The following is a 17039-nucleotide window of genomic DNA, read 5'->3' as shown; positions in this document are numbered from 1 at the left end:
GAGAAAATTTACTCTTCAGAAGAATCAGACACAGAAATCGAAGAAACTTCAATAGAAATGCAAATAGAATCAGCAATGAAAACGCTTTTTGCAGCATTCGGTCCAAAATTGAAAATCACAAAAGAATCGACAAAAGATAGCAGTCAAAAAATAAAGAAAAGACAAACAAGTAAGCAAACGTCTCAGAATCTACCCGCTTCTATCCAAACGATGAGAGCACCGACGCCTGAACCCAGAGAGCCCTGCAGATACCATCCCACACCACAGACGATCCCAGGAACCAGCGATCTCAACGAAAGAAAGCGAGCACCTGCTGTCACCTGGACTCCCAAGATCGAGCCGGAGACCGGTTCGTCAGAAGAGGAACGCTGCGAGGGAGCTGCAGCAGCGAGAACCTCTCCCGACAGCTCCAAGAGCAAAATGAACAACGCGCATGTGCAGAACTATGTAGACAGCTTCGGAGGACATGAAGAACAGAGAGAGCCATTCAGACTCGTTGCGAGCATACCCACACCATTCTGCAACTATCAACACTTGCAAGATCACGGACTACCCCCAGTTGTAAGTAATGGATCTAACAACATTGGGAATTTACCCAATGATTTCCCAAAACTGAGAATAGATGGTATTAATTTGCAGGAATGGTGTCAACAGCTTCAGGTTGTTTTTCTAAAAGAAAACTTATTATTTTTCATTACTAACCCCCCCAAAAGACCTTGGACTCTAAAATTGGACTGCTTACACCACAGAGCATTTTTCTTATTAATTTCCAGTATATCTCCTGCTATGTACCATAGTATTAAGCAAAATCTGACTGTCTCAGAAATTATTCAATGCATGTTTAAATTGTTTCACAGTGAAAGTGTAGCCACTACAACAAGAATGTCTAAAGATTTCTTCTCAGCTAGGATAAAGCCAGGGGTTACTATAAGTGAACATTTAATATCTTTAAACAAAATCAGAGCAGAGCTGCATTTAAGGGGAGAGATAATTTCAGATCAGACAATGAAAAGTGTTATCATTAACTCACTAGACCCATCATGGGATAACTATATATCACATTTAGACACAATCAATTTAGGGTATTTATCCATAGAAAATTTATCAAATAAGCTAATAGCTGAAGATAATTCAAGAAGGAGTCATTGTAACAAACACATAGAACATAAACAATATAAGAGGGTAGCATTCCAGGAAAGATATCGTGAATCAATTGAATGCCACAACTGTGGATCCAAAGAACATAATAGGAGAGATTGTCCTAAATTCCTTAGGGAAAGACAAAAAACTGACTATAGAAATAGATATCATAACAGACAATCATCCATTGATAGACATAGATATAGAAGTCCACCTAACTATAGAGAACATAGAGGGGGCAGGGATAATTCAAAGGATAGAAGATCTGGTTCACTAAATGGATTAAACAAACATAACACAACTAGCATACAACAGTCAGAGGACAATGACTGGCTCATTGATTCTGGGGCAACTAATCACACTACACATAACAAAAATATATTATCTTCATTTATAGAAGATAAATTTGTAATCAAAGTAGCTAATCAAGAAAAGATCCAAGTCATTGGTAGAGGGAATGTAAACTTACCCGGTCTAGGAAAAATAGAGGGGGTATTGCTAATACCAGAAATACCTCATAACATACTTAGTGCAATAAAACTAAGTAGAGATTCTGACATAAATATAGTATTCTCAAAAGGAAAAGCAACACTAGAGAAAAACAAAACAAGCTTAGGTAGTGTGGTCATTAAAGGAGGTCTACCATATTTAATCACAAAAGAAAGATGGTTACACAATATTGATTCCAACATGGAAGAAAACAATGACATAGATAATGGAGACAGTAGCAATAGTGATAATGAAGAACATGAGACAATTCATAGTCACAAAGACACATCTATTAATGGCACACCCAATGACAAAAAACCTAAAATTGGAAAATCAATTCATGATGAATGTGCACATATTTTACATAGGAAATTAGGACATGCTAGTTTTCCTGTAGTACAAAAGATGATTGAACATGCTGAAGGTGTTAAAATAAAAAATTGTAAAAACTATTTGGAATGCTCAGTATGTAAGTCCACAAAACTTAGAACTAGTCCCAAACCAAGAAAGGCAACAAGATCAACTAATCAAATTTTTGATTTGGTACACATGGATTTAGTTGGTCCATTAACACCATCAATCACGTATAGAAAACGTTATTTTCTGACTATTGTAGATGACTATAGTCGTTATGGGTTTGTCTATACTTTAAAACACAAAAATGAAACCTTTCAGAAATTTAAAGAGTTTTACAAACGTGTAGAAACACAACATAACATTAAAATAAAACAAATTATGACAGATAGGGGATCTGAATTCATGTCAAAGGAATTCTCCCAATGGCTAAAAAACAAAGGGATGCTACATTTCACATCTAGCCCTTTCTCTGCATTCCAAAATGGAATGGTAGAGAGAAAGAACTCAACATTACAAATCATGATTAGATGCTCATTAGAGGATGCTGGCTTAGGTAAACAATTCTGGTCAGAAGCATTACAATACTCCAATTATACACAAAATAGAACTTGGTCCAGCATTATAAACAAGACACCATATGAACTAATGTACAATAGAAAACCCAAAATAGCACACATGCACATATTTGGGGTCACTGCGGATGTACACATACCAAAGCAATTGAGGCGTAAAGGAGAGAACGTATCCAGAAGACTCAGGTTCATGGGATACGAAACAGGCACAAAAGGGTACAGATTTATTGATAATAATAACAAATTTATAATTTCCAGAACAGCAGTATTTCATGAACAGGCCAACTGGTCTAGAATACATCTTAATGAAATATTCCCAATCACAAATCCAGACACTGAACATCAGAATAAAATAACCAGAGAAGAATGTAATCACAACACACATAAAAACAAAATTAAAACATGGACAAACAGCCAACACAAAATAAAGACAGACTCGCTAACAAAAAAGGAGGCAAGATATTTACATGATAACGATAGTAAACCAGAAAAAACAATCAGAAGTAACAGAAACCAAGTGCCAAACAAATACAAAGATTACATAATGTACATGGATAGCGAAACATCAACACCAAACACATACGAGGAAGTATTAAAACTTCCCCCCGAAGAAAGAAAAAAATGGGAATCAGCCATGGCCAAGGAGATGGATAGTTTACGAAAGTTAAATGTATTCACACCTACACCTGCACCTAAGGATAAAACTATTATAGGCACCAGGTGGATATATAAAGTTAAAAATCTAGAAGAAGGCAACACTTTATACAAAGCTAGATTAGTTGCACAGGGTTATGCCCAAAAATATCCTGAGGATTACACAGACACTTACTCTCCCACAGTAAGAACTGAGAGTGTCAAAACAGCCTTAGTTATAGCATCAGCACTTGATCTTGATGTATTCCAATATGACATACAGACCGCATATCTACACGCAAAACTCGATAAAGAGATATATGTAAGAGCACCTCATAGTCAATACACAAACAAAAATGAAACGTGGTTATTAAATAAAAGTTTGTACGGATTGAAACAATCTGGCAAACGATGGTATGAATGTTTAGTCAAAGTACTCAGAACTATGAATTTCAATGCTACTACTGCTGACAACTGTTTCTTTGTCAAAAAGGAAGGTGACACATTAGAATTTGTGTTAATTTATGTGGATGATATTTTGTATATAGGTAAACATAAAGAAAAGAGAGAAACATTTGTAACAAAACTAAATGAACATTTTTCCTTAAAATCATTAGGGAAGGTAAATAAGTATCTTGGAGTTCAAATCAGTAAAACCAAAAAAGGATTCAAACTTTCTCAGAAAGATAAGATTATAGAACTCATAAACAAGTGTAATTTAAACAATGCTAAGCCCTGTGACACTCCTATGCAAACTGACTTCTTGAGGAACATAGATGAATCATCCCCCGAATTTAAGGATAATACACTCTACAGATCAGTTATTGGTTCCCTTCTATATATTTCTAATTGGACTAGACCTGATATTGCTTTGTCCCTCAATTTGTTATCCAGATACGTCAGCAAACCCTTATTGTATCATTGGGAAGCTGTTAAAAGAATATTAAGATACTTAAAGAATAGCTTAGACTTCTGTTTATTACTGGAACCTAATAATGTCAAAGAGCCCATCCTCACATGTTATGCCGATGCGGATTGGGCAGGTGATACTATATGTAGAAAAAGCACATCTGGTTATATATTTTTTCTTAACGATTGTCCAGTTTACTGGTACACTGGAAAACAAGATTTAGTAGCCACCTCAACGACTGAAGCAGTATATGTTTGTTTGTCTAAAGCCTCCAACAATCTTGTATGGTTTAATGATCTATTGTCAAATACTTGGAAGAAACCTTCATTACCATTTATCATACACGAAGATAACAAGGCTGCTATTGAAATATCTAGATCTGATGCTATTGGTCAAAGATCCAGACATATAGACATAAAATTCAAGCACGTGAGACAATTATCTCAGGATGGATTTATTAAAGCAGTCCATTGCGAAACATCAGAGCAAATAGCTGACATATTGACAAAGCCTTTGCCTTCTAAACAGCACAAATACTTGACTTCAAAACTGCAAGTTTTATACTGCTCTGAATCTGAATGTAATTATTGTTGTATATCGAATCGGCATTTAGAGGGGGATTTGTCACAAGTAAATGCCTTATTCTCCAATATGTAACTAGTATATAACCGGGGTATTAGGGGTTAACTTATTCCTCATCATTTAATATATTCATATTTAACCACTCCCTTTCCTTGCTCCGCCTTGTGTATATAAAAGGAGCTGTATGCACCTCCTCCTTGCTTCTATCTGTAATTATTCAGAGAATATAGAATGCCTCCTGTAAATAAACAGTGTTTTGTTTGAATACTTCATTCTTAAATCAATTATTGAGTCTGATCCTAAAAATATTGCAACAGAAAATGAATGTTTTGCCTAAGTTTTTGTTTCTTTTTCAAATGATACCAATACTTTAAAAAGATGAGAATTTGAAGATATGGCAGAAGGATATTAATAATTTTGTCTGGGCAGGGAAGAGACCGAGAATAAAATAAAAAATAATGCAGGATATACGTGAAAAAGGAGGTCTCAAAATGCCCAATTTAAGACTATATTATAAGGCAGCTGCTCTGTCAGCAATTAGTGACTGGATGAATTTAACAGAAGAAAGAATATTGAATATTGAGGGATAGGAGGGAAGTGGGGGAGGAGGGATGGGAAAAATTGTTGTAATACTTGTCAAAACTTTTTAATAAAAAAAAAAGAAAACATTACAAGCAGTAAAGGTGGGTAGAGTTTGCCTTTTTTGTAAGTTGAAGTGAGGTATTTTTGCCTTCAGGAGATGAATATTGGGTTATCTTCCAGGTGGAACAAGCAGGATGTGCATATGAAATCATAGTAACTGAATAATGTTTCTAAATAGTACTATATGGAGCTAAATGTGAGCTTTTACTTATTAGATCAGCCTTACTTGCTAGGTCTGATCCTGCTTTGGTCACACTACCCTCTAGTTCCACATCGTAAAGAATTTATTATTGATCTTGGGCATGATAATAGGTTAAAAGCCTAATTTTGATAATGTAGATTTCACTATGTATATATTACATTTTAAGATTTAATTATTGGGGGACATGTTTATGTCTTATTTAGCTTTTAAACCAACAACATTTTCCAAGGAACATAAAAATGAAAGCGAACATATTTTTACAGTTTTTTTTTTTAATTTAAGCTATATAATATTATTATCAAGGAAATTACCAGAGTGATAAAAATAGAACTAAGCTCAAAAATAAATTATCAAAATGATACAACCTTGAAAATACTGAGGGTCCATATTTATAACATAATAGAAATTGGAGTTCTAGGCCTAGTTTGCATATACATTTACATTTTTTGTTTCTTCAAAATGCTTTCCTTTAATTACTGCTAAATTGCCTTGAGCTAGATTCTCCTTGCTATTATACTATAAAAATGTCATAATGTATCTTTATTCCTGTTTAAGCAGCAAGATTTTAACAATACAATATAATACAATAAAAGAAATAAAAAATATTAATATATAGTGTTTCACTTACAGTATTATATCAGTTTCAGATCTTTATGCAAATGTATGAAGTCATATTGTTAATTTATGAGTCATTGGCTCAGTTATTCAGAATTTTTAACTCCAAAGGTGTACAATGATTTGTGTCATTGTAGTCAAAGATATGTACAAGCTAATGCATTTCTAGACACTGGTTTTGACATCTGGAAGCCTATTTAATACTTGTATAAAGCTGTGGAATGCATAATGCATCAGTAAGATGTCATTTGTCAAAAAAAATACTTTTCATATATATATATATGACAGCCTGCTTTACTTTCATTTTCGTTTTCAGCATAGCTTGATTAGTACAAGGAAAAAAAAAAATCTGCTCCAGCAATTTACCTCTTTGCAGCAAGCAGCAGTGCCCTGCGCAAAACAGCTGAGAGCAAATCAGCTGAGAGTCGGGAGGCCGATCCAATGAACTTGTGCTAATTAGGCTGTGCTGAAACTGAAAGGAGCTGTTTTTTCTTGCTGTTTGCTTGCAAGGAGGTAACTGCTGCGAGGCAGAGGCCAAAGGGTGGGGACCAGTGGGTGGGTGGGGCTACATTCAGTGTATAAGACACACCTAAATTTTCACCCCCTTTTAAGGGGGAAAAAGATGCATCTTATACTCCTAAAAATATGGTGCATAGATATGTAATCATCTGTGTTTGATTTGGTCCCTGATTTAATAAACAGCCTCTTTTTCTCTAAACAACAATTAAAACAAATGTGTGCAAAATATGATTTGGAGTCAAGGCAAAACACAGAAGATTCATTTATCAGGAAAAGTGCTCTATTATTGCACTGCGTTCAGAGACTTATAAGTATAAAGCAGCCACTTCATGAGATACCAGAAACGTGTTGTATTGAAATATCATTCTATCTCACTTAATTCTATCTCAATTAGTAATGCTAATTACAATTACAAAGTCAAGTTTGCTTCATATCTTGTCCTGCTCATCTTTTTCCTTCAATGATCATTCACAGCTGTTCTAAATTGGCAGAGAAGATGATTTGTGACAAAGGAAGAAAATAAGGAACAGTCAAGAAAACAAAGGGCACTGTTTTTTTTTTTTATTTAAAAAAGACTTATTCGTTTTTCTAATGGCAGACTTCACTATCTCTGCTAAAGTGTTATTGTTCACCTACCCTTAGTATCTCTTTATAGAGTTAATTGGAAAGACTAAAGAAGAATAGAAAAGAGAGATGTTAAGGCAAAGTATTATATGGCCAATACATATAAAAATATTAGGCAAAGCAGATATGAACAAGAACTGGCAATAGCTAAGAACAGGACAATTGAAGAAAGAGACAGGTGGGGTTAATTCTGGCTGTACAAGACCAAACCTTAAGAATAAAAGCAAAAATTGAAGACTATAACCTAATATAAATATGGGTATTATTAGTATGACTATATACATTTGTTAAAATGTAACAAATATCATTTTTAACATTCTATCTGTAGTAAAAAGGATATGTAGAATCTGATTCGCATGAAAACAATATATTGGATTATTGAATAAGATAATAATGGAAGAATAAATATGTTTATTATTATATTGGACTTGCATAACTTATCAAATACAACAAAGATGAACATTGCTTTATTTGTAAAAATATATGTTATATATATTTGTTAAAATATATGTTTATATATATGTTATATATAAAATATATTTGTAAAAAATATGTTAATAGAAAAAAAACTTTAAAAAAAAGAATAAATGCATACAAAACCAGAATTGAGAAGAAAGCAACAAATAGCATATGTGACTTTGCAAAGAGTTTGAAAAAACAGTGGACCACCTGCTTAGCTGCTTCCAGGAGACAGACTGACTATAAAAATATGGCAAGACAAAGTAGCAACGATGATGCTTTGGAAGATCTGCAAGAAGTACCATTTACCTGCAAAGAAGAACTGGTGGCACCACAAAATAGAGAAAGTAGTAGAAAATGAAGACATTGAAATTTGGGACTTTAGAATTCAAACAGACAGGTACCTGCCACATAACATGCCAGGCGTAACACCTGTCGATAAGAGAGAAAGAAAAAAAAAAGCTTGGTTAGTGGACATTGAATAGCATTGTGGAATAGAAGAAGAAGAATTGGAGGAAAATCATAAAATACAAAGACCTGCAAATGTAAGTAGAATAACTGTGGCAACATAAATTAAAGATAGTACTAATAGTGATAGGCACCGTTGATGTAATCCAAAATTTGTGGAGTACACTTGAATGTCATTAGCATTAAGAAAATCACCATCAGTCAATTGCAAAAGGTAGTTTATATTATGAGACATTATCTTTAATCTACTTAGGCAACAACAGTTGTCATCCCACGTCCATGGGAGGAACTTGATAGATGGACAAAAATGCCAAATCCAGTCCAATCTGATGACTGTACAACCCAAATAACATTATATAGACACAATGCTAAACACTCATTGCTTTTCTCTTAGTTTTGATCTTGATACTATTGTTGACATACTGTAATCAAAAATAAAGTAAAATAAAAGCAGTGATAAATAAAACTTCAGGCAGCTAAAATTAAGTAACAAGTTGTCCAGCAATGTGGAAATGGTAAGCCACTCTGTATCACTGATTAAGTTGAGCAGCTATAGAAATTGAATAAAATAGAATAATAAATAAAATAAAATAATAAAATAAAATAATAAAATTGTTGTGCCAAATAAACATTTTGATCTAGAACCCCAAAGCCTCAAAACATTATTTTCTGACCAAAATAATTTCTTAAAATTTATAGGTAAAATAAAATGATTCCTGAAACTTTTACAAGAAAAACTTTGAAATAAAAATAGCTTTTCCCCCTAGTAATAAAGTTCATCAAGGTGTAAAGTAATTCATTATATCTGAATTCAATAGAGTTGAAGGCTTTATTTTTTTTAAAAAAAAAAATGAATAGTTCTATTTTTAAAACCAAGTAATGAAGCTGAGGAAAAGCCTGTTCAAGCTTTAAATATTCCTTGAAATTGCTGTTTCAGTCTTTTTTGTGGTTAAAACAACCAATGAATTTGGAATGAAAAAGAAACAGATGATGCAGAGTAGCAAACAAATCCAGCGGCCAGAAGAGTAAAAGGAATAAAAAAAATACAAGCTTCATTCTAGTAAGATTAAGACCACAGTCAAAATGATCATAAAATGGCTCCACAAAAGCAATGGCCAAATTAAGCTCTCTTTTTACTGCTTTAAAAAAGATCAGTTAAACTCAGAAACACACATGTCAGTTCTCATGTCAAAATGCCCTGTCTTTCATGATTTAAGCTTTGAATTTAACTCTCTTTTCATGACTCGAGTTTTCTATTAACACAGTTCTCTTGTTCTGCTGACTGAATTCTAGGTAACCAAGAGCCCAATTATCAGAATACAAGGGGTGCCCCTCTGGTGAACAATTAACCGGGCTCTTTTCCTACTGTTTTTATGGACTGTCCAAAAGAACAGAAGTATTGGCTTGTTCCTTCATAGTTCTTATCTAATTGGTTCTGGCAGCCAAATCCTCTTCGTTTAGCTTTTGAACAATCTTTGTTTGTCGTGCTTGTTTGACCTGAACTAAAAATCACGTCTTTTTTGAAGCACAGTATGATTGCGTTTATCAAAATAACCCAAAGGAACGTCAAAGACATTTCACTGGTTAAGAGTACAAATGGGGAGTTTTAAAAGATTAAATTGACATGATCTATCAACAATTTTTTCTCTTTGTGATGTAACATATACTGTGTACAAAATGATTTTGTATCCAGTCTCATATACTTTTATCTGCATATAGATAGTATTGTAGACCATTGGTTTGTGGTCTACATTGCCTGTAGACCACAAACCAAGAGTATTAATATTCATACAAATCAACTGACTTAAATCAACTCTCTAACATTGTGTCCCCATACTTATATGAAAGCAAGGCAGATGAATCCAGGACCAAGATATTATTGCCCCAGGAAGCCAGAGTAGTAGAAAATTCAGTCATAGCTAAAGCCCATCTAGTATTTGTTCTGCCCCTGGCAAACAAAATCACAGGATGGCTAGCAGTTCTATGCATATTTTTTTTTTAATGCTATAATTCAGTTTCTCTTTCAGCTTTAAAACAAATACAGATAGCCCCCAATATATGACTGTAATGGAGCTTACCAATCATGGTTTCATGTTTTGTTTTTTTTTGTTTTTTTAAATTTGATTTATATGCCGCCCTTCTCCAGAGACTCAGGGCGGCTTACAGTGCGTTAAGCAATAGCCTTCATTCTTTTGTATATTTTATACAAAGTCAGCTTATTGCCCCCACAAACTGGGTCCTCATTTCACCTACCTTAGAAAGGTTGGAAGGCTGAGTCAACCTTGATCCTTGGAGAGATTCGAACCAGCAGAAATTGCAGGCAGCTGTGTTAATGACAGGGTGCACTAAACCACTGTACTATCAAGGCTCCTTGATGTTATGGGATGGGTGGGAAGGTTCTGGGACACTTAGGTGCAAGTCCAGGCTCACCAGTCCTAGGTTTCCCAAGTGTTCTCCCACATCCTGAGGCACCCATGCTCCACTTCCAGCCCTTGAGATCGCCACAATCTTTGCACCTGCTTTTCCCTCCACACTGAATCTCTGCAAGCTTCCCCCCACTCCCTGGGTCCCCACAGTCCTTCCCACTGGATTCCTTCAGGCCTTTCAGCCCCATTGGTATTGTGGTTCGTTGACTGCCAAGGGAGATGGCAATTGAGTCAGAGGAGTCAGAGGAGATGGAGGGGCTGCCTGGGTTACCATCGGTGCCAGCGGAAGGAGTAGGCTGTTGAGTGGGGCTCATGAAGGCTGGTTCAGAACAATTGGCCTCATCTTTCCACCCCTTGTCACCCATAGCGAACTTACCTTCTGAAGAACTCCAGAGCTCTAGACAATGTTAGGGAAGTAATGACCACTTTAGGCAAAAACCACTTTAACAAAATTTATGGATCTTTGTAAACATGATCCATTTTCAAAAACACAGTAGTATGTGAACATTCCAATATTCTACAGTTGGACTAATAAGAGGTGACAAAGAAGGAAGATTAAGAAAAGAGTGGAGCAACTATCCAGAATTTTTAAAGTTAATGTTCTGGATTGCATGCATACCATTTGTCCATGAATAGTGAGCTCTACTACTTAAGACTGCTTATTCATCACATAAAAGGACCAGAATCTTTTGAATCATTGGAGATGTAAGATGGACATATCTTTCCATCATTCAAAAATGTTTCTATATAGAGAAAATTGTTGGAAGCTGATGATCATTGGCAATGAACTATGGAAAATGCAGAAATAAAAATAACCCCCAGAACAGTGAGATTGGTTTGTCATCTTGGTAACAAGCACTGAAATCAATCCATGACAATTATGGAACTAGTTCAAGAATTCAGTTTCTGAAGATTTCTTCCAAATTGAGAGAACTATCAATGATCATAACATCATGATCAATAACTGGCATCATGGAGCTATTCCATATTTCCAAGAAAAACTACAGAAATTGGGGGGGGGGGGACAGTTGAAAAATATAACTTTCAAAACCAAATGGTACAATTAATCAAAATGGTGGCAATCAGAAAGTATTGCAGAAACTGCAATGCAAGAGACAAACACTGGCTATTTCATCTACCCAACATTTGATAATCCTGCAGAACTGTTCCCAAAGAACTCTGTCTTGGTTCCCTTGCATGAAATAATGAAAAAAAAAAATCCAATTCTATATACATTAGACCTACGGTGTCAAACTCACATTGCCATGGCGGCATCACGTGATGTATTGGGACATTTTCCCCCTTTTTCTAAACCGGGCATGGGCATGGCCAATGCACAATGTATCCAGCCCATGAGCCAGGATTTTGATAGCCTTGCATTAGACAATTCTCTGGAATGATTAAATAATATTGTCCCTTCAATGCTGGCAGTGAAGGATCAAATGCTACACATTTGCCAAAAGATTTCCTAGATTCAGTTGACCTCTCTGTATTGCCACCACATAAATTGGAACTGAAGATCTTCTCCATTGGATGTGGAGACAGCAGCCAGATGTGGGTTGTGCTCATTGGTCAGAATAAAGGACTGAGCCCCTGTTGCCAGGGGATTCCAGCTTTTTGCTCAGTCCATCAGACCTGACAGTTGTGTGGATACTTAACTCTGACAGCTTTCAGCGTTAGAGTGTATTTTATTCATTTCTGATTATTCGGTTTTGATCACTGGACTTCGTATTGGACTACTCTTCTGCTTACTGTAATATTTGAACAAAAATTTACCTCAACATACCTCAATTAACAGCAGAAGCACATTGAAACTAGTCAGTTTCAAAGGTTAGTGGAGTTTTCTGCTCCCATGGGTGATCTAAAGTCACCGGCTTAGCCGGTGGGATCCTAATAATTAAATAACGTTACCAATTGTGGCGCTTTGCGCTTTCATATAGATTCTCCCAACAACTATAGCCATAAACTTTTGCATTTGAGGAGTTGTCTCGCTCCCTGATTCTTGCCGCTTGCCGGCAGTTTTAACAAGGCACAGAGTTTCCCTGCTATTTTAAACCGCCTCACAGCTGATTGAGGCTAATTAACATTTTCACTACGAGGCTTGACTTTCTCTGGCTATCTCCGTTTATCGGAGCTTTTAGCAGAAGCTACTTTCCCCCAATAGGCTGTTAAAGTGCTACTGCTGCTTAGCCTAACCGCCTCTCAGCTGATTGAATTTGGTGAAGTGGAGTTTCGCGTTTGCCGCTTGTTGGCGTTTTTTACAAGCAGGCTTAGTTCTGATTAACTGACTGAGACTAATTGTGTGTAGTCTCTTTACTCTGACAGTGCGTTATTATTTGGCCAAATTAGACTGTTTAAGACAGATCTGCCTTCATTTGAGACTGAGCAGTGCATCAGTTTTTGACAGTTACGCCAGCTCAAGCTCTTAGGTGACTGCTTGGCCGCTATTTTGTTTAAGGGCAAGGGCACAGTTTTTTTCTATCAAGCCTCCAATCCTTAGTTCTGTGCCAGCTATAAGCATATTCTGCCCTTATAAACTAAGACTGCCACATCTGGCTACTGGAAATTGTGTTGGATATATAATTTACATCTATAAACATTTATATTAATTTAAACTACTTTTAAATTTACACTACCCTATTACAGGGCTGATAAAATTTTAGGGGTGTCCTTTCAACCCTATTGATTAATTAAGGCCAGTCATGCCTAAGGCTCTGGCCAAGTCAAAACATGGCCATAATGCCACAGTGCGACAGCAGTCAGTAGCTTCTAAGATGGAAGCTTCCAAGCATACACAAGGGGAAGGAGTAGCAACTAAGTCTTGTTCTGAAGCTCCTCCTAAGCGCAAGGAGAGGCTACTAAGAAAACCTATTGTCAAAGACAAAGGCACTGGTTCTGCCCCATTGGCTATAACCATTGGGTCTCCAGGAGAATGTAGACATGCCTCCTCTCTGACCCCGGATCAGATGTCAATGCAAGATTTCCCACTATTAGTTGAGTCATCTGATTTATGGGGATCTCCTCCTCCTGTTCGGAGTAACAATAATGTGGAGTCTAGCGCTCCCACTGGGTCAGTGGTTCATTCACCTAGAAATTCTGTGTCGGTCTGAGTCCCTAAGGAGGTTGGGCCCGCCCGTGGCCATGATTGTGTCCCTTTACGTACAGAGGACATTCAGCGTATGATTGCAGCAACAGTACAGCAGACTCTAGCTGCTCATAGTTTCCCTTCTCCCAGATTAACTCAGGTAGATACAAACCATTTGAATTATCCTGCTTTGCCAGAGAGTCGATCTAGAAGTTGTCCTCTCTCTGGCAGGTTCAGATTCTCCATCCGTCTCCAGTGTCAGCAGACACTCGGTGGAGGAAGAGATGGAGATTCAGGAACCGGAGTTGTCGGAGGATGAGGGCCTTCCTCCTGATCAACCGGCATTCACAGGCTTGTTTCCACAAGCTCTATTTAAGTCTCTGTTATTTAAAGTAGTGAATACAGCACAGCTCGGAAGTATTTCACAGCCAGAGCCTACGCCAGCTCCAGGTGCCTTAGACCCATTGTTTGCTGAACCACCAAAACATGTGATGGCCATTCCAACACCACCTCTTTTTCTAGATGTCATTAAGAAGGAGTGGTTCTCTCCGGCTTCAGCCCCAGTACCTTCTTCTATTGACAAAAAGAATTTCACTGTATCTTCCGAATTGTCTACCCTGCTTCAAGTGCCTTACATCGACGCACCAGTGGCAGCCTTATTAACCTCAACATCAGTTCCTGGTGATCCAGAGGAAGGACTTCGGCCGGAAGAGCGCAGGTCAGAGCAAGTTCTGCAGCGGGCTCATCTTGGGGCAGCCTGGGCGATCAAATCCGCCTCCACAGCATCATTTTTCAATCGGTCAACTCTTCTGTGGCTTTGCCAGCTACAGGAAAAACTTTCACCGGATGACTCAAGAATAAAACAGGACTTGAACAAGATTGTAGCTGCAGTGCAGTTCTCTGCAGATGCTACTTTAAATGCAGCTCACTTTGCAGCAAAATCCTTGGCTTCCTCCATCGCAGCCCAATGTTTAGTGTGGCTACGCCATTGACAGGCTGACGCTAGGCATAAATGGCGTCTAGCATCAGTTCCCTTTTCAGGCACAAAACTATTTGGGGATCCCCTAGAGGCTTTCCTTGTAGAAACTAAGGATAAGAAGAAAATATTACCAGCGGTCTTCCGTAGGAGGGAATCTCGATTCACACCCTATACACCTCGTCCTCAGTTCAGATCACCAGAGGAAGGATTGGGATCTTCCCGTAGCACTGGTAATTTTCTGCCCAGGCATAGGGGGTTTCAGGAGAGACCACCAAGAGGCAGATCTTATGAATCTTTTGAGGGGGAGGGGGTCATTTCATCTGCCGCCGCCGTTAGTGGTACCGAGGAACCTCATATTGGCGGAAGATTGGGCCTCTTCGCCAAAGTTTGGAAGGGTACCACGTCCGATTGCTGGGTCCGGGCCTCCATTCGATCAGGACTGGCCATTGAATTTGTTTCCACCCCCCGTTTGTCTTTTATCCGCTGTCCACTGTCTCAGGTTGCAGAACGTCGAACCCTTATGGAGTCACCTTTGATTAGTCGCCTTCTCGTCATTAAGGCAATTCAACGAGTGCCTAGAGATCAAGCGGGACAGGGGTTCTATTCTCGGGTCTTCTTAGTCCCAAAGTCATCGGGTGGGTGGAGACCTATTCTGGACTTAAATGTCTGAACCAATTTGTAATCTATAGAAGGTTCAAGATGCAATCATTGAGATCAATTTTAGACGGCGTATGGACAGGCGATCTCCTCTCAATAGATTCAATAGATCTTACGGAGGCTTACCTCCATATTCCCATTTGTATTTCTCATAGGAAGTTCCTTCGTTTTTGTTATGCTGGGGTTCACTACCAATATAGAGCCTTGCCCTTTGGGCTTTCCTCTGCTCCCCACCAAGATTTTGGCAGCATTAACTGCTTATCTCAGGCTTAGAGCCGTTTGCATCCAGTGCTACCTGGATGACATTCTCATTATGTCACCTTCCCATCAGCAGGCCATTTCAGATCTCAAGCTTATGATTAAGACACTGGCCTCACATGGTTTTTCTGTTAACATAGAGAAAAGCCACCTGGAACCCACTACTAGAATACTCCATTTAGGAGCTATAATTGATTCAGTGGAAGGTAAGGTTTTTCTATCCCCGGATAGAAAAGCCGGGTTGAGAGATCTGGTAGAGAAGGTCATAAAAGATAGAAGGGCTTCTCCTTTACTACTTTCAAAATTGCTGGGCAAGATGGTCTCGGCCATTTCCATTGTGCCCTGGGCCAGGTTACACCTTAGAGACCTGCAATGGTTTCTCTTGCCTCTACAAAAGGCGGGCAGGGGATCTTCGTCAGCCACAATTACAGTTCCAAGGGAGGTGCTCAAGTCACTCCGCTGGTGGCATTCCCCTGCAATTTCCAAAGGCTGCCCGTTCCTGGAGCCTCAGTGGATGATAGTGACCACTGATGCCAGAAAATTAGGTTGGGGAGCTCACTGCAGGTAGCGCAGGGCATATGGTCCGCCAAGGAAGCAGCTCGCAGTATAAACTGGCTGGAGCTATGTGCCATTTATCTGGCTCTATGGGCCTTTCGACAGCTAGTGACTGGTGCACATGTGTTGGTACTTACCAACAACACATCAGCCAAGGCTCATGTAAATCGCCAGGGAGGCACCAGGTCTAAGTCTCTGATGGAGGAAGCAAAATGACTAGGACTTTGGGCAGAGCAACATCTAGCCTCGTTGAAGGCGGACCATATATCAGGAGGCGCAAATGTGGCGGCAGACTGGCTGAGCCATCAAAAGATAGATCACGGAGAGTGGAGCATCCATCCTCTCCTATTTCAGAGAATTGCGGATCATTTCAAACAAGTAGACTTGTTTGCATCCCAACAAAATGCCAAGCTAACACACTTCTTTTCCCATTTCCATTGTCAACAGGCAGAAGCTGTGGATGCCCTGTGCTCCCCTTGGCCACAAGGCCTGCTTTACGCTTTTCCACCAGTTCCCCTCATCCCGAGGGTACTTTGAAAGATCTTGCTGGAACAGGCGGAGATCATTTTGGTGGCATCACATTGGCCGAGGAGGTCATGGTTTGCGGACCTCATGAATTTATCAGTGTCTCCTCCTTAGAGGATTCCGTGTACACCCGATTGCCTCAGTCAAGGGGCAATTGTGCATCCAGAGCCTCAGTGGCTACAGATGACCGCTTGGCGGTTGAGCGGGAGGCTCTGCAGCGGGATCACATCCCGACCTCAGTAATTCGGACTATACAAGCATCTCGCAGGTCATCAGGGGGGCAGAGGTCGACCCCGAGGCCCCTTGTATGTGGGGTGCCACAAGGGTCGGTCCTCTCGCCCC

Source organism: Pantherophis guttatus, chromosome 3 (genome assembly GCF_059756535.1).
Source record: "Pantherophis guttatus breed Tessera chromosome 3, ASM5975653v1, whole genome shotgun sequence".
Taxonomy (NCBI): Eukaryota; Metazoa; Chordata; class Lepidosauria; order Squamata; family Colubridae; genus Pantherophis; species Pantherophis guttatus.
The sequence above is the reverse complement of the archived record's forward strand: the minus strand, read 5'-3'. Positions refer to the sequence as shown.